General features: G+C 41.7%; 1 protein-coding gene across 5 annotated transcripts in view; it reads left to right on the forward strand.

Moving 5' to 3' along the window:
* RASAL2 (RAS protein activator like 2) overlaps positions 1 to 19,795 on the forward strand; it is a 313,872-nt gene that overhangs the window by 65,464 nt on the left and 228,613 nt on the right. The window lies entirely within an intron of this gene.

Raw genomic sequence — 19,795 nt, forward strand, 5'->3', positions numbered from 1 at the left:
AGCAGATGAATGAAGTGATGCTATCTGGCTAAAATGTTTTTATGCTTTTAGCCACAGTGACTAACTTAATTCAAGAATGATCTGAATTTTTTATTCAAGCATATATTTATATACTGTATCCAGTACACCTCCACCTCGATATAACGCTGTCTTTGGGAGCCAAATAATCTTACCGTATTATAGGTGAAACCGCATTATATCGAACTTGCTTTGATCCGCTGGAGTGTGCAGCCCCCCACCGCCCCCCGGAGCACTGCTTTACCATGTTATATCCGAATTCGTGTTATATCGGGTCGTGTTATATCAGGGTAGAGGTGTATATACAGTGGGTAAAGAGTATATATACTGGATATGTTTACAACCCCCCCCCCACTCCCGGTATGCTTCTTTCCGTTTCCAATCTGGATAGAGTAAAGGACACAGTGTGACTTGAATTCTAAAAGCTTTAACCTTTATTTGTTCTAGTCTGGATTGCATCTGGATATGCTGCCTCTCCTATCTAGGTCATCAGTTAAAAACAGACTCAGGATATTAGTGACCAGAAGGCATTCCCATATGAGAGATGTTTTAGCCTATGTAAAATGGTTCTGATCTCAGTTCTGTTCCTGTTGGTCAGAAACAATGCTGCTGTTAGTCTTAGCAAATGCCAGTGATTGAATGGCAGTGAAGAAAGAACTGCACTGTTATCCTAGGTGTTCTGTCCAGGTCAGGATTGGCACATAGTGTCAGGGCAGCATGTGGAAAGCTTGCACTTGCTACTACCTGTGCTGTCCCTACTCTTAAGAGAAGGGAGTCAGTCTGCAGGGACTGTCAGTTTGACTTCTTTCATGAGTGATAAATTTGCTTGCAGCCTTTTGATGTTCTGTGATGCTATTTATTGATCTTATTGGACTCCTTGTTGGAACAGAGTGGTGGTGTTTTGTTTACCATTCTGTGGCTAAAAGGATAACTTGGTTTTCCCTCCCCTTCTCATTTTCATACGTGTCTGAGTTTGTGGCTTGCCTCTGGACTTGCCCGTTTGAAATCTGAAAAAGTTAAACAGGATATGGGATAATTAAAACTGACTGCCATTGATTTGTTTGCAAGGTTATCATAGTGCCCTTCCCAGAACTGGGTGTGGTGGTTGGACTAAAACGTGTCAGAAATACAAAGAGAACAGAGTCCTACTGTTTACTGGCAGACAAAAAGATAACACTGGTCTACAATTTTTGAGAAGTTGTGTGCTTCAGAGATAAAATGTGCTATTTATTATGTATTTTGATGTGCTGAATTCAAATATGACAATTAAAACAACTGATTGGCTACTGTTTCTAAGATATTTAAGTTTTTACATTTTATGTCTATATATATTGTGTAGATAGTAGAGTTTTAATCATAAATTGTAAACCTAGGTCTTTTCATGTGTTTATGGTTGCTTTACATGATAATATTTCACCGGTCCTGTTTATGTAACACTTTAAAAATCAGCAAAAGGGTTATATAAATAAAATATATTATGAAACAAAAGGCAAAAAACTTTTATGTACATAGTTTAGTCCTATTCAGTGTCTACTCGGCGCTTCTTGGCTTGTCTCTTGTATTCATTAAATGGAGCATCTCTTGTCACTGTCCAGCAATAGTCTGCAAGCATTGATGGGCTCCATTTGCCCTGATAGCGTTTCTCCATTGTTGCAATGTCCTGGTGAAATCGCTCACCGTGCTTGTCGCTCACTGCTCCACAGTTCGGTGGAAAAAAATCTAGATGAGAGTGCAAAAAATGTATCTTTAGTGACGTTGCAACCAAAGCTTTTGTATGCCTTGAGGAGGTTTTCCACCAACAACCTGTAGTTGTTGTCTGCCTTGTTGTTTCCGAGAAAATTTATTGGCACTAACTGGAAGGCTTTCCATGCCGTCTTTTCCTTTCCACGCAGTGCATGGTCAAATGCATCATCTCGAAGAAGTTCATGAATGTGAGGACCAACAAAGACACCTTCCTTTATCTTAGCTTCACTTAACCTTGGAAATTTTCCACGGAGGTACTTGAAAGCTGCTTGTGTTTTGTCAATGGCCTTGACAAAGTTCTTCATCAGACCCAGCTTGATGTGTAAGTGTGGTAACAAGATCTTCCTTGATTCAACAAGAGGTGGATGCTGAACACTTTTCCTCCCAGGCTCCAATGACTGTTGGAGTGGCCAATCTTTCTTGATGTAGTGGGAATCTCTTGCACGACTATCCCATTCGCAGAGAAAACAGCAGTACTTTGTGTATCCAGTCTGCAGACCAAGCAAGAGAGCAACAACCTTCAAATCGCCACAAAGCTGCCACTGATGTTGGTCATAGTTTATGCACCTCAAAAGTTATTTCATGTTGTCATAGGTTTCCTTCATATGGACTGCATGACCAACTGGAATTGATGGCAAAACATTGCCATTATGCAGTAAAACAGCTTTAAGACTCGTCTTCGATGAATCAATGAACAGTCTCCACTCATCTGGATCGTGAACGATGTTGAGGGCTGCCATCACACCATCGATGTTGTTGCAGGCTACAAGATCACCTTCCATGAAGAAGAATGGGACAAGATCCTTTTGATGGTCACGGAACATGGAAACCCTAACATCACCTAGCAGGAGATTCCATTGCTGTAGTCTGGAGCCCAACAGCTCTGCCTTACTCTTGGTTAGTTCCAAATTCCTGGCAAGGTCATTCAGTTCACCTTGTGTTATGAGGTGTGGTTCAGAGGAGGAGGATGGGAGAAAATGTGGGTCCTGTGACATTGATGGTTCAGGACCAGAAGTTTCATCCTCTTCCTTGTCTGACTCAAGTGAGAATGATTCTGGTGCATCAGGAACCGACAGTCCTTCTCCGTGGGGTACTGGGCGTATAGCTGATGGAATGTTTGGATAATGCACAGTCCACTTTTTCTTCTTTGACACACCTTTCCCAACTGGAGGCACCATGCAGAAGTAACAATTGCTGGTATGATCTGTTGGCTCTCTCCAAATCATTGGCACTGCAAAAGGCATAGATTTCCTTTTCCTGTTCAACCACTGGTGAAGATTTGTTGCACAAGTGTTGCAGCATATGTGTGGGGCCCACCTCTTGTCCTGATCTCCAATTTTGCTGCCAAAATAAAGGTGATAGGCTTTCTTAACCATAGTGGTTATACTGCGCTTTTGTGATGCAAAAGTCACTTCACCACAAACATAGCAGAAGTTATCTGCACTGTTCACACAAGTACGAGGCATCTCTGCTCACTTTGGCTAAACAGAAATGTGTCCCTTTGCAAAATCAAACACTGACAAATAAGAGAGCACGACACTGTATGATTTCTAGAGCTGATATAGGGCAATTTGTTCAGCAGAGTGATGTAAGCTTCGTTATGATTGCATCATCCATGACTTCTAGGAATAACATGATGCAATTCATATCATATATGACGCAATACCAGCTTCAGATTGCATCATTCATTGTTTTGCCTAAAAAGCAAGTACTGTCCAAATCCAGTCATAGATTTATTCATAGATCCAGTCAAAGATGTATTTTAGTCATTTCTGGTTTAAATTGAGATTCCCTTCCCTTTATAACTCACTTATCCTCTGCCATTCCCAAGTCAAGGGTCGTATATACTGACCCAATAGAAAAACTTGAAAACTAGAGCCAATCAACAATTTTAAGCATAATTTTCGTTCTCAGTGACCCAGAATTAGTAAAGTTTGACTACATTTATTTCAGAAGCATTTTGACTGTAGAGCAGTGTAATTTCTGAAGACTCCCTGTTTGTACTGGGATATTTATGCTCTTATTGCACAGTTTCCATCTCCTTCATTTTCTGGATTATCTAAATGAGGTAATCTTACAAGGATCCTTTAGACTCGTTTTCATATAATTTGAAACATGTTATCAAAGCATCTGCTTTTGACTCAAATGGAAAATTTCAGTGTTTGTGATGACTTTACTTGGAAGTACTTCCTTGCATTTTGTTCCATCCACTTGTTCAACTGGGAATGAATAAAGTTCTGTAACTTCTAACTTTTAAATTGAGTCCGAAATCTGGAGCAGTCAGAGGAGGAGAAGGGATGGGTGAGCGCTCACAGTAGTGGGAGACCTTTTTTGAAGAGGGAATTCCTTAGCCAATCACCCAAGTATCTTATTAATTTTTGGCTTATAATCATGTATGTTCTTATTACCATTTCCCTCCGCCTCTCTTCCCACTTCTTTCCATTGTTTGTTACTAGGGTTGTCAACTTTCTAATTGCTGAAAACCGAACACCCTTGCCCCGCCCCCTGCCCTGCCTCTTCCCCTGAGGCCCCGCTCACTCCTCACCCTCCCTCCCTCTGCGTCCCCCACCCCACCCCCTGGGACTCACCTCTGCCTGCAGAGCCCAACTTGGAGGAGCTGACACAGAGCCTGCCCAATCGGGGCACAGCAGGGGGTTGGTCCCCCAGAATAAGGGGCTGAGGCCGGGACAGGTTTGAAGTCTTTAAGTGAAGAGTGGATGTCTTTCTAAAGGAGCTGCTATAGTTCAAACAGAAGCTATAGGCTTGATATAGGAATTAACTGATGAGGTTCTCCAGCCTGTGTTATACAGGAGATTAGACTAGATAATCATAGTAGTCCCTTCTGACATGAAAATCTATGAATCTATGAAATATGGAGTGGGAGGTGGAACCTGATTGGGGCCCTGGGTATTACTGTGATAAAAGTAAGAAGGAAAGAAAAGCATGAGTGAAAATAAAACTTACGATCATGGCTTTTCTTTGCAATAAATATTATAAATAATGAAATTCACCCCAACCATCTTTGGAGTGCTCTGCCAACAAAATAAAATTACAGAATGCTAGACTTTATACAAAATAGTTAGACAGTAAGTACACTTGAAAAGAAGGGGTGGTTTTAATGTTTCTTCTCTAGAATTTGAAGAAATGGACTGTTGTGAGGAGTCTAGCTCCGTTTTTGGAGAGCACCTTTTCCACATTTGATTATAGTACATGGACCACGACATAAATTGGAGACTGCATAATGTCCTCAATCTGCAGCAGATCTCCCACTAATGTCAGTGGGAGCTTTGCACAAAGATCAACAGTAGAATAAGACCTTATTTGTTACTAATTTTTTTTAGCTGATTTTATTTGTCTCATTCAGCATTACTCACTGGGAAAATATGATCTGCATTAGGACCACTGCTACTCCTACCCTTTTGTTCATTTGTTTTGTTTCTGTCTCTGTGTGCGCCCCTCTGTTTTCCCTCTAAATTTCTTTTCTTGCAGCAAATCTCAGCTTACCTGTGGGATTTACTTGCTACGCATCCTATCTGATAAAATGATCCGGGATGAAATAGCTGACGTAAAAATCATAATTAGGCTTCAGTTAACAGCCTAGTGAAATTATTAAATTAATGAGTACGGGGAGTGAACACCTCCCAAAGCCATTGTCTCGAATTGTCTGCAGACTCAGGAGCACAACACTGAATTGATTTATACTTGTTTTGCATTTGGAAGTGGGGGTTTTTTTTTGTTGTTTTTTGCAACCATGAAGGCTAGAAATGTACTCTTTTTTTCAGAATGAAAGCTTGGATTCTGCAGAATAGAAATATGGTGGTGTAAGATGAGTGTTTGATATCTTGGGGTTATTGTGATGTCCCAGGGTAGCAAGTTCCAGAATTGGTAGGCCAGGCTTTTGTGCAGTTGTGGCACTCCTAAGTAGTGGATGAATTGAGTGCTGCTGGAGAAACACTGAGGCTCATGATCATTTGCTGCTAGCATTGTATATTATTGTTTTAAACAAAAGTGCAAATTGTGTCCACAAGTTTTTTGGGTTTTTTTGCACTCTAGTTCAAACCCTCTGAAAATATCAATAAGCAAAGGCGGCAAACTAAGGGCAGGAGCTAATAGAAATGAATAAGCAAATCGCATATGACAAGGCTTGCAACAAGGCTTTCCTTGTGGATATTTTTGGTTTGGCTATTGTTTGCCTAGCCTTCACTTCTCAATTTCCAGTAAGAACTCCTTCATTTTCCTCACAGCTGCTGCAGCTTTTTCAGTCCCCTTAAAAGAAGAGAAACAAAGTTGGTTGCTTTTCTTGGAAATACTACACGAAATCTCCACACAATCATACTACTGGGTATGCAAATAGTGTCCTCTTCTCTGCTGTTAGTGACTTTATTTCCATTACACTTCTAAGAAAACATGATTTTTTTTAAGTGAGTGTGCTTCCTTTAGTTTTTACGTTTTGAGTTTTCATGTAATGTGGATGTTTTTGGTTGAGGGCCACTTTTTGGTGAAATGGTGGAAATACAGAGCAGTCCTGAAGTCACAATATACAAGTAATACTGATGTTCACAAAGGCTCTGTCTATATGTACTATTGCACAGCAGAGCCATTTAATAGTGGTGTCCAGGTACATGCTTGCAGTATATGCATGCAAAATATATTCCTGTGAGCTGTATAGTCCTTAAAGGCAGGAGCTGCATAAAATCAGAAGCAAAACAATCTCAAGTTAAAGGAAAGTTATCTAGCATGTTAAGTATCCTAGCAAATTCTGACTGGCTTGAAAGTCTAAATTTCACTTACACCATCACCTAAGGAAGAGTTACAAAATGCGAGAGGAAATAGATTCATTTAAGAAAAATTCCATTAGCTTGTCAGGAAGACTTTTGTGTTCCCAGTTGCCTCTTTAAAGGGTGATTTTCATGCTGTGACAAAGTTCAGGCAGAGGGGTGTGTTTGTGGGTAGAACATTTTTACAAAATACAGTGTGCTTTGTCAGCCATGCTCCATTTCCCTTGCTTGTATGTCTAATCGCTGAAGAAGTCTTTATCTGAATGTTTCAGTGAGCTGTCTCCTTCACTGCAAGAGAAGAGAATCTGGGCTCTGAAATCACAATAATTTTCATAATAAAAACAGACGAATGTCAGAATTTCAGCATTATGACTTTATTTCATCATTGAAAATAGGAGAATCCTTTTTTGTTTTGTTAAACTCAGATGCCTTTAGTTAACTACAGCAGTAATAGTGGAAATTCCTAGACTTGGAGTTAAGTGATGTATTTGAAAACTTACCCTATGTGAAAAGTACTTCTTCATAGTTAAATAAAATATAGTCACTTTTTTAATGGAAGTGTGACTTATCCTTCCATAAATAGATAATGCCTCATTAGTGATTAGCACATGGCTAGTCTTTCCTTTTGCCCACCACCACAGTTCTCCAGTAGCATCAACATTTCCCTCCAAAATATAATTGAGCTGCAGTGCATGAGGCTTTATGTAGACTCAGTGTTAATGATCCATAATTACATGAACAAACTGATCTCTGGCAAAGTGTACTTCTGCAGCTCACTGAGTCTTATTACTTTGCATTTGCTGCTCTCAGATAAGTCTGTGCAAGCATAGGATAACCTTCTATACTCAGCAAGTCACAGGATCTCACTTTAAAAAAGAGCCATTTTTTAATTTCTAATGGACATTTTAACAAGTTGTAGCAAACGCCACAACATTGTCTTGTCTCATTCTGTCATTGGTTGATTGGATTGAAAAAATTATGCATCTGTCTTTAAACGGCAATGACTTACTGGCTGGGTATGAGTGTGTGTTGCTGTCTCTGGCATCTGGGATAATGAGTTAACTCAGGGGTCGGCAACCTTTCAGAAGTGGTGTGCCAAGTCTTCATTTATTCACTCTAATTTAAGGTTCCGCATGCCAGCAATACATTTTAACATTTTAGAAGGTCTCTTTCTATAAGTCTATAATATATAACTAAACTATTGTTGTATGTAAAGTAAATAAGGTTTTTAAAATGTTTAAGAAGCTTCATTTAAAATTAAATTAAAATGCGGAGATCGCCAGACCGGTGGACCCCGGGCAGTGTGAGTGCCGCTGAAAATCAGCTCGTGTGCCGCCTGAGGCAACCTATGGCACAAGTGCCGACCCCTGAGTTAACTCATGGCTGTGTCATGAATGGACTTCTTAAAATTCTTCAGTAAACAATTATATTTAAGGCAGACTTTTGCTTTGCTCTCCCTCCAACCCCCACTTGATTGCCAGGTCCTCTATATCTTTTTGGCAATGATAGAAAACTTGAGGAAAAATCTTTTCTCTTGTGGAATTAATTCTATATAACTACCTTTTCATAGCATGTTTGGGACATCTGTGAAGAGTAGAGATAGGTAACTAACACTTCTGTATTTATGCCAGCAGCAACTGTGCAGGCAAACTTTATTTTACAGGCTAAAGTCTGTTGATGTCTTCTAGCTATATCCCTCAGCTGTTACTAACCATATCCCAGGGGAATGCATCGCCTTTCAGTTTCTCATTGACTCTTACAGCCGTGGCCATTTATAAGTGGGGAATCAAGTTGCATATGAAATTAGTAGTTCAGCATTCCCTTTTATTTTTAATTTTAATATAGTTTTAATAAACACTATTGTAGACCTTGAAACATTTATCTGACACTCACTAGCCTGAGGACTTAAGCTTGGTAGCTGGGGTGAAAAATACCTGACCCACCACTTCGCCAGCAGTTTTAAAAGAATTAAATAGTAGCGCGCTTTGACTGACAATGTGGCAATTACATTAAATTTAAAAATGTGGCTTACTACAACTCTAATTTTTGTTGTAACTTCCATTCCTATCTGGTTTCACTCTTTCCCCCTCACCCCTTTTCTTTCCTACAATAGGTCATGGTGTATCTCCTCCTGACTTGTTTTCACTTTGCTTCCTTTATTTTGCCTCTACTTGCACTGCCTTATATTTTTCTCTTTCTATTTGGGGGTCTCTGCCATCTTTCCCACTTCCTTCAAAATCAATCTCCAACTGATAATGGTTTTTTGGTCTTTTGATTAATAAGATCCTTGTTTAAATTGAAAGGGGGGAGGGATAGCTCAGTGGTTTGAGCATTGGCCTACTAAACCCAGGGTTGTGAGTTCAATCCTTGAGGGGGCCATTTGGGGATTTAGTTGGGGATTGGTCCTGCTTTGAGCAGGGGGTTGGACTAGATGATCTTCTGAGGTCCCTTCCAACCCTAATAATCTATGATTCTATGATCTTCAGGGCAGAGCCAGGTTTCTGTAAAGCCCCAAGCAAGCTTCTGGATTCTGTAAAATAATCTACCATCCCAACCGCTGTCCTGCACCTTGATCTCCTATCTCTCCTACAGAAAGCTTGCAAAAATGTACAAAATACTGAATAGCCAGAGAACTAAACTAAGGGCTTGGCTACACTTACGGTTTGCAGCGCTGGTAGTTTGCAGCGCTGGTCATCCAGCTGTGTAGGAGCAGCGCTGGTGTGTGGCCACACTCACAGCTACCAGCTGTGGTGTGTGTTGCAGCATTTCCAGCGCTGTTGGGAATGATGGATGATTATTACTATAGCAGCATTCAATTCCAAGGCGCCACAACTTTCAAAAAGAGGGGGTGGTGTGGGGGGGTGTAGAGTGGCGGGGGGGAGAGAGAGGGGCTTTTTGGAGCCAACACGGTGTGTTTAGCTTCCTGACTTGAAAAATCAGAACATTTTTCTGACCTCTTAGTCTTAACTCTTAATTGCAAACAGCCTGCACGACTCCCCACTGTTTCCCTGCCTGCCTCTCATTTGATTGTTTACAGCCAGGTACAGATGATCACAGCAAACAGGAGCTATGTTTGTTTTTAGATAGCAGCAGGCAACGGGAGAGAGCTCCACAGTGCTGTTCACAACAGGAGGAGGATCTCATTTGATTGTTCACAGATTGATCACAGCAAACAGGAGCTGATAAGCAGCTCTAGAAAGGGAGCGGAGGTTTCACACAAAAACAAAGACAGGCTGCATAACAAAACAAAGGGAGTAATTTTAGTTAAAAGCATTCTGGGATATCTCCTTATTCCCGGAGGCCAATAAAAGAGTTGCAGCGCTGGTTGTGCCCTGCAGGTGTGGGGGTGGTGTGCAGCAGCAGAAAAAGCCTCTACCAGCGCTGCAACTTGCAAGTGTAGCCAAGCCCTAAGATGAGGGACCCGGTTGCCTTGGGTCACTGCCTAAGTGTGAAGTCAACTGCTGGAAAAAGGCGCTGTTGAAAATATGTTCACTTTTCTGTTGGGTAGGGAGGTGTCTTCTGGGCATCAACGTACAATAGTGGCATCTGCACTCTTTCTCCACTTTGCCCCAACTTCCTTAATACTGCCAGTTAACATAACTTGCTCTGAGAGGGTTACTGAAGTGCTGGTTACAAATTAGCATTTGAAAATGGCCTTGGATTTACTCCAGCCTTGTTCTGTAGGCATAACTGGTGTAAAGAACTTTCCATCTTCATGAAAATGGAATCCAAGAAATCCTCACAACTCAAGGGGAAGATTATTCCTTCAAAAAACAACTTGACTGAAATATTGTTACTTTTCTAGGAGACATAGATACCCATTGGTAGGTTAGTTTCTTCTTCTACATCACCTCACTTCTTAGACATCTGTTGCTCTACTTACCCATATTTCCTTCCTTTCCCTGATACTTTTACTTAACTTCCAATTAACCCACTTAAGTAACACACTGAATCCCAATAATAAATCAACAAGCTAGTAGTGTGGTATATAATCACCTTGTTTATTGTAGTAAAGTTAATTTTTACTGATGTACATAGCTTACTAGAAGAATGTTAAGTGAGCATCTTTGTTTATAATTAACTTTTTAACTTCACTTGTGTTTGCTGTCTTTTCTAAAATTAAGCTTTTAGATCCATAGACTTAAGGTCAGAAGGGACCGTCATGATCAGCTAGTCTGACCTCCTGTACATTGCAGGCCACAGAACCTCACCCACCTACTCCTTTTGAGAAGAAGGAAGAAGGTTAGGGTTGGTATCCTTCTTAGCAGCTGGGGGGGGGGGGTGGTTGTACCCCAAACAAGGGCCTGGGGAATATTGCAAAAACATAAAGCAGTGGAAAATTAGTGAATTTTCTCTTTATTAAAAAATTAGAGGTTGGTGGTGATCTTTCAGTATATTGTGGATTGTTCTCGCTTGCTTACTGTTAGTAAAATCAGGTAGGTGGCTGTAGGGTTGCATCCTTTGTTACAATGGGATGGATTAGTATTCATGCAAAGATCAGCTCAACAAAGCAACTAGGGTAGAACTGTGCAAAGCAACTGAAAACATGAAATAAAGGCTGCTGGATTTCATTTTAAATTATCAAGATGTGTGTCCCCGCTTCATTAATTACCATGATTTCAGTTTTTCATATGAAAATGGTTTCTTTCACACAAATGGTCCAACTTACTTTTAAAGAGAAAATGTGACTTAAACTCAATTTTTTGTTAACAAATTTTTAACCTGTGCAAAAAAATTTGTGTGAGAATGGGAATGTCACTTTTTGCATATCTCTGAGCCACGGATCTCTTTGTTGAAACCTCAGGCATTAAAATTAGAAGCCCAATGTGTGGATCTGGATGCTATATTCTATTACCCTGGTCAGCAGTACTGAACACTGAAGATACCTGAGTTCATTGGTAAAGTGAGGGCTTTGTGAGTGTACGCTATCTCTGCCAGTGACAAGAGAGTCCAAGTAATACAACTTCTTGTACAGCAGCAGCAGTTTAGTAGATTAATGCCCAACAACACTGTATGCCTGTCTTCTGCTGTGATTGCTGTGGAGGAGGAGAATTGGGAAAGAGGAAATAATTCCATGAATGAGTAGGCAGAGAGAGAGAAACCCAAATTCTTGCTGGCTTAAGTAGTATAAATGGAAAGTCCTGTTTTGAAGAAAGGGTAAGTAAAGAGTCCAACTTGGTGGTGAAGGAAACCTAAATATGTGGACTCCAGCTGTGTTTAGCTTATTAAAGGTGAGCTGTAGCGGTGGGGTTTGAAGAGAAACTGTCCCATTTAAAAATGTATTGATATGTGCAGGTTTGAAAGGTTGCAAACAAAATTAGCATTTTTTAAAAATGCAGTAAGTTCAGATCCTGTCTAGGCTGGAAGACTAATAAGCAGAACTAGTGAAATATTACAAGAGCCATGACTGTGAAAGTTGAGAGGGGAAGGAATTTTTGGTCTGCTTAAAACTTTTTAAAAATACTTGATTTCAATGACTAACACTTTTGATAAAGGAAGTCTTTGTTAAAGGCCATGTCTACACTAGAGAGCTTACAGGGCACAGTTATATCGATGTAGCTGCTCTGTGCTGACGGAAGAGCCTCTCCTGCCAGCATAGCACTCTCCACACCAGCACTTCTGTTCGTGTATGTCACTCAGGGTGTGTTGTCTCTCCTGCCCCCCAGCTACATAAGTTATACCAACAAAAGTGCTAGTGTAAACATAGCCAAAGATTCAATGGTCTTGTCCTTCAGTTAAGGTACTGAAGCCTGCAATAAACATACCTAAGACTTCCCAGTAGTTCTCCAGCTAAGCCAAGGAAGACCAGACTTGACATTCCCAATATTGCTATTGGAGGGGAGGGGGGTTTTGATGAAGAGAGGAGAAAACAAAAATTAACCCTCAGCCCTTTTTCAGTATAGAATAAGAAAGCAAAAAAGGGGCACAAACCCAATTAAAAAAAAAATCCTTTGCAGGTCACCTTTAAATTGCAACTGCTTAATAATATTATTTTTATAGTCCCATCTAGCTCCTGAGTCTAGCACCTAAAGTAGTAGAATTTATTATTTTGCCATCACAGAAATTAAGAAGCAATTACATTTTGGTGTTAGCATGCTGTGGAGCAATAATTGTGTAATTTGATTGGGTTTGTTTTGATTTATTGGTATAATTCACACATTCTTAAGCTTGAGATCCTTTTCCCTAAAAGGAAGAGGAACAGAACCTCTTAAAATAAATTTGCCCAAAGGACTGCTCTGACTGCACAATCTCTCTATTACTACTGTACAAACAAATTTCTTTATCCTGCCTTCCAGCAGAGCCAATGTAGAAGAAGGAACAGGCCATTGAGAACAGTGCTTAAATCTAGCGTGTCCAGCATGTTCTGCAGATGTGCTCACCACTTCTTGAGGTCTAATGCTGATTTTTTTTAGGGTCACAGAAGTACAGTGCTTTTTTTATTACATCCAAAAAGTTTTCTCTTGCACAGATGGAGAGTCTCTAGGTTGCAAATCTTTCATATTTGATCTGGACTAAAGGCCATAAAATAGTTATCCATCATAAGGATGGAAGATTCTATAAACTCAGCATCATTCTTTTACACCTTTTTCTTCTTTCTTCTGTTTTTATTTTGTTTTGCTAATTAATCTTTGTGGTAGAAGCCTCTTATCCAACTCTTTCATTCTCTTTTGGGTCATCTTAGAACAGTGGTTCCCAAACTTTAATAACCTGTAGTAGTAGTAGTAGTAATAATAATAATCCCTTTCACTAAAATGTCAAGTCTCGCGAACCCCCTCCTAAAAATGAATATTTCCAGGGATTTTCTCCTTTACCTGAGTATAAATTATAAAAGTGGTGATCTTGGAAATAGAAAATTTCTTTTTATGACATTCTTATTATACACTATTATTATTATTTATCATTACAGTATTTTTATTACATTATGAAAATGGCAACACTCTTCCAAGATCTCATTTTCATAGCTTGTATCACTTTGAATAAGCCTGTTATAAAACAAGGCTTGTATGTTTCATCAAGGAGTATCAGATGTGAAACAGCATGAAGGTATTTAAGAAGCTAACTCAGAGTTCCTCCTACACAAGCATTCAGGTCTTGAGCAGTCCAGGCAAACAGCCCATGTTACAACAAAGCTTAAACTTGTTCGTCATAATTTAAAAAACAATACTAGCTGCATATTTAATTTTAAAATCAGCAAAAACTATCCACCTCCCTTTCCATTTCTTATAAGGAGTCTTGAAGTTTAAATCTCCTCAATGTGATAGATATGCTTGCTTAGATCTGCTTAGTTCTTGGAGGTCCAAGGGCTCTGGGCTGCTGGACCCGTTCTGCCCGGGGACCATTAAGGAATTTTTTCCCAAGAACCTCCTGTAACATTTTGTGAACCCCTAGGGGTTCACAAACCCCAGTTTGGGAGCCACTGTCTTAGAACAAAATTAGTCACCCTAAGAGGGTGGGGAGTTTTTCCTCATTCTATAAATCTGGGCCTTTTAAGAAATATTTCCCACGTTGTCTCTCCCCAGTCTCCCTCATACCCCCCACCCTTACCTGCACTTAAACTTGTACAACAGATTTGATTAAAAATGTGCAGCCCTTTAATTATCCACATTATCTGAAAGTAATTCAACCTGAATAATGAACCACAGTCTGTAGTTTTCAATCAGTCTCCAATACGTTTCCTGTTTGCCTGGATTTTAGATTATTCACAGTTAATGGAGGCAATGAGAACATCAAAAACTCCCTGCAGCCTGCCTTTGGAATGTGCCAGCCTGGCGCACGCTGACGAGCACTAGCCACAAATTCTCTTCCCTCTGCTGATGATAGCTTAATTTATTTTCAAAGGCACTTCCCGAGTTTCAGATTTCCCATATTCTAAGTTTAGCCTCTTGTCATTTGTCTCGCTCAGGTTGAAACCTGAATAAAAGCAATCCTCAGGGTGTCTTTCCTTGCAGACTTGCTCTAGACTCGGGGCGTCTGAGGCTCTTCCATATCAAAACTCTTTTGCAAACTGTCCATAAACTTATGTGACCTCCCTAGTAATTTCTTAGCTTTATCACATTTTAAAATACTGGATCAAATAGAGGAAAACTAGCTCAGCCAGCTAAGTGTATTGTGCTAGATGGGAATTTCACTCCTTAGTGGAGCCTCTGTGTTTTAGTGTCGGGGGTAACCTTATTAGTCTGTATCCACAAAAACAAAAAGAACTCTGGTGGCACCTAAAGACTAACAGATTTATTTGGGCATAAGCTTTTGTGGGTAAAAACCCACTTCTTCAGATGCACGGAGTGAAAATTACAGATTCTTACATTATTATACTGACACATGAAGAGAAGAGAGTTACCTTACAAGTGGAGAACTAGTGTTGACAGGGCCAATTCAATCAGGGTGGATGTAGTCCACTCCCAATAATTGATGAGGAGGTGTTAATTCCAGGAGAGGGAAAGTTGCTTTTGTAGTGAACTAGCCACTCCCAGTCCCTATTCAAGCCCAAATTGACGGTGTTAAATTTGCAAATGAATTTTAGTTCTGCAGTTTCTCTTTGAAGTCTGTTTCTGAAGTTTTTTTTGTTCAAGTATGGCTACTTTTAAATCTGTTATAGAATGTCCAGGAAGATGGAAGTGTTCTCCTACTGGCTTTTGTATGTTACCATTCCTGATGTCCAATTTGTGTCCATTTATTCTTTTACATAGAGACTGTCCGGTTTGGCCAATGTACATGGCAGAGGGGGCATTGCTGGCACATGATGGCATATATCACATTAGTAGATGTGCAAGTGAATGAGTCCCTGATGGTGTGGTTGTGTCCTCTGATAGTGTTGCTAGAGTAGCTATGGGGACAGAGTAGGCAACAAGGTTTGTTACAGGGATTGGATCCTGGTTAGTGTTTCTGTGGTGTGGTGTGTAGTTGCTGGTGAGTATTTGCTTCAGGTTGGGGAGCTGTCTGTAAGCGAGGACTGGCCTGCCTCCCAAGGTCTGAGAGTGTGGGGGATCGTTTTCTAGGATAGGTTGTAGATCGTTGATGTGCCAGAGAGGTTTTAGCTGGGGCTGTATGTGATGGCCAGTGGTGTTGTATTATTTTCCTTGTTGGACCTGCCCTGTAGTAGGTGATTTCTGGGTTCTGATGTCGGTCTGGGCTCTCCATCATCTGTCTCTCTCTGTCCTGTTTTTCCTCACTTTCCCAGGTTTAAGAATGTAGTTTAAATAAGCTTGATAAAGATCTTGTGTCTGTCTGTCTCTGTCTGCCCATTGGCACCATCCACCCCCACCACCCACACTGAACTGTGTTCACACTGCAAAATGATAGGTTTTGAATTTGAAGGACACTGCATTCCCCCGCCTGCATTCCCCCCCCCTTCCCCCCCCTCAGCAGGGGGTCCTAGGGTCTGGGGACCTGGAGTCTTGAGAGTCAGACTGATGTGTGTGTGTGGGGTGGGGGTGGGGCTCTGGGACCAAAGTCAAGTCACAGTCCACTGTGCAGTGTATACATATACATATACCCATGAGCCGAGGCCCCACAGACCCAGGTTTACAGTGCAGTGCAGACATATCCCTTTTGTTCCTTCTGGGGACCGTGGTAGAAACGTTTTTTCCCTTCCTCAAAGCCAGAAGGGTAGCAAGGTTTCCTCACAGTGGTTGTTTTCTGAACCTCTTAATCAGTTGTTGAGGGGTCAGTCACTGTATCTAAAGCTTTTCAGTATTGCCACTCAGTGTGGTTTCTGAACATGGGTGAGGCTGGGCATGAGTGCCGAAGATCTCTAGAAGGGCGAGGCACTGGTTCCTGGACTGTGGCCCTGCCCCCTGTTCTACCCTGAGGCCCACCCCCTCTTGGCCTCCATCCCTGTTCCCATTCAGCCCCCTCCCCCAAGCTGCCCCCTGCTTGTGCTGGTCTGGCCCATCCCTCAAGGCCCCACTGCCTGCCACTCGCTCCTCTCTGCCTACTCCCCTGAAGATACCTCCCCTCCCCCGAGCGTACATTCCTATTCATCCCCGGCGGGCATGGGGGTCTTGAGGAGAAAAGGCAGAGCAGGGATGGGAAGAAGAGCCTCATGGGCAGGATGCCCCAGACCTAATGGTGCCCTAGGTGACCACCTATTCTCCCTATGGCTAAGGACGGCTCTGGACAGGGCCTTGGGGGAAGAGGAGGAATGGGGCTTTGGGATGGAGCGTGGGCAGGGCCACAGCCCGGGTGCTCTTTCGGCAGCGGTGCTCCAAAGGCAGTGGGCCCAGTGTGCCTCCAAAGGGAGGTGCGCCTCATCCTCTTTGGGGAGGCTTAGCCTCCCTGGCCTCTTATACCCACCACCCCTGGTTCTGAAGTTGCTACTTCCATTGCTTATGCCTTTATTAAGTTTAAAATTCATTCATTCCTCTTTCACCTGCCCCCATTGCTCACCACTTTTCCCTTATTTCCCCCCCTGCACACCCCACCTCTTCCTGGGTCAGGAGGTACTTGCCTGCGGCACCAGGGCTGGGAGTTGTAGCCTCCCGACGCAGGTAGGAGGTGGCCCCAGCTGACTAGGGGCTGGCGCAGGTGATGACTCAGTGCCTCCCTGCCCGCATTAGCCTGACACTGTCAGGTCCTCTTTTTGATAGGACTTTCCGGTTGAAAACTGGACACCTGGCAACCCTAGTTCCCACTTGCATTCTTGTGGTAAATACCCTAAAATTCATTGCCATTAAACTAGTGTGACAGTAACTTTAAAGGCATCTTCTGCAGTTACAGATAATTGGCATATCTTGCAAGTTTTGCTAAAACTAGAGACCAAACACTGAGCTTTAATTAAGTTTCAGAAAGTGGAAAAAGAGATGACCACAGATGCCCTATATTTAGGGGACTTTGGAAATCAGTTTATGGGAATGTGCTACTAATCTGTGCACTCTCATTTGGCAGTCTTGTTACTAATGATGATAACACAAAATGATTATTTGTTTTAAAGGTTTTTTTTAAATGTTTCATTTGTACTTTTTAAAACGGGTGAACGTCATCAGTGGGAAATTTTAGAGTGAACATACTGTGTGTGTGTGTGTGTGTGTGCATAACATGTTTTGTAGAATCGGACAAACCTTTCTGCTTTGTACCCCTGATATCATAAGAAATGTAATGAAGTCAGTGAGGAAATGCATTGGAAATGCTCAAAGTATTAATGCATCATTGAATTCCTACGGTTGTGTTTACTTGCGGATCAGATTTTGTCTCTCTCAAAAGGCTTTTTTTTCTTGGTTTTGAAAGCAGCCCCCTACAACCATTTGCATTGTGGGATGCAACTCCTGCTGGCTCTCTTTCACTTTGCCAGCCTTGATATTTCTCATTCAAGCTTAACTGGATGTGTTGAACTCTTTCTGTCACTCTGTTTAAGTTAGACGCAATGGACTTGAGAAGCTGTCTTTTCCACTGTAGAACATCTTTCCACAGGCTGGGCATGCTCTGCTATATCCTGTTGTGCTAATTAAACCTCCTTGCTGAACAATGCACAGCAGTCAGATTGCCTCATGACTGACCCCATAACAGAAACTAGTTGTTTACTAGAGAACCACAGCAGGGACACAGATATCCTCTGCTCTTTACACTTCCCTCCACCCCCTCCTTCTGATCACTCATGCCAGAGATCTGATAGAACAATCTTTGAAATTTCCACTCTTTAAAATGTTGTTTCCTGGTCAGTAGGGTGATAAATAGTTATTTAATTGGAATGGGTGTTGCAAAGAATTGTATCTAAATGACATCACTTTAACAGCTGGAGGGCTGAAATAACTACCTGGTGAAATGTACTGGAAAAAACACCTGATGTTTTTAAGGGGTTATAAATGAAAATTAAAAATGTTCAGTTGTCTTCTGACCCCATTAGACAATATCAAATTGTGTAGATCTAGTCTCTGAAGCATTTCTTTACCCTGATGAAAAGTCCTGGGAAGCACAGTGAGGGATTTGACTCATTACTTATATTTAGTAGCATTACCTACTGGATTAGATTCCATTTTCTTCTGAGGCTGAATGTCTGCATTCAGGAAGGTTAATAGTGAAAACGCCCTGAAAAAGGCAGTTCAGGGCTTATCAGAGTACAAATGCATGGAAAACACTAGGTCATTGGGCTGGGTGTTGGCTCTTTTTTTTCCTCCTTCTTCATCAAAAAATGTATGTGTAGGGGGTGTCTTTCTGTTTTGGTCAAGCTTGCTGAATTTGAGATGCTTGTGGAACCTCAATACAAAGATGACTTCAGACTGTAACAGCTTCTTTGGTTAAGATTCAAGGCCACTGTAACATGCTTCTGGGGTACCCAGAGCTTTGAGCAACTGTGTTAGCTCTGTGTCTCAAAAGAGTGAGGTTTGCTGGAGATTAGACTGTCCGCTTCCTGCCACAGCTGTCTGTCTTCCTCACCAGCAAACTTCTCAAGACGCTACCAGCCTTCACCTTGCCTAGCATATAACAATCAGCGAACTCTGGTCCCCGAGCTCCTCAGAGATGTCTTTCTGCAAAGTACAGCCCCTGTCACTGTACATTTACAGAATATATTAAGTTTGTTCTTTTTTAAACAGCTCACTGCAGCTCATTAATTTAACTGGTGTCTAATGAACAGTCTTGCTTCAATCACAGCACTGAATTGGCTTATGGTAAAAATAAAAAAAAAAGTTTATTTAACAAATGTCCTAGGTTTAAGCGATATTAAGATGGAATGGTTACAAACAGGTCTTTACCATTTAGAGTATTTTTTTTTCTAACGTAACAGGCCCCAGTCTTTTGTTCAAGGTAGTTTCTACATAAATCTTCCTTTTCCAGCAATAGCTGGTTATCTCTGAGCCCAGATCCTCACAGAGGGCTGGTCTACACTGGGGGGGCGGAATCGATCTAAGATACACAACTTCAGCTACGTGACTAGCGTAGCTGAAGTCGAAGTATCTTAGATCGATTTACCTCTCGTCCTCACGGCGCGGGATCGAAGTCTGTGGCTCCCCCTGTCGACTCCGCTACCGCCGTTCGCGCTGGTGGAGTTCTGGAGTCGACAGGGGGAGCCGCGGACGTTGATCCCGCGCCGTGAGGACGAGAGGTAAATCGATCTAAGATACTTCGACTTCAGCTATGCTATTCACAGTGTAAGGCGGGGTGGGGATGCAGAGAGACACAAGATTTCCACCTTGTGCTGCCAAAGCTATAAAAGAGGGTGGAGCAGAACAAAGGAGGCTGCCAGTCATGAGAGAGCCCCTGCTTACCACCTGAGATGTCTGCTGGAACTAACAAGGACTGTACCAGGGGAAAGGCTTGGGCCC

Source organism: Mauremys reevesii, linkage group 8 (assembly GCF_016161935.1).
Source record: "Mauremys reevesii isolate NIE-2019 linkage group 8, ASM1616193v1, whole genome shotgun sequence".
In the NCBI taxonomy this organism is placed as follows: Eukaryota; Metazoa; Chordata; order Testudines; family Geoemydidae; genus Mauremys; species Mauremys reevesii.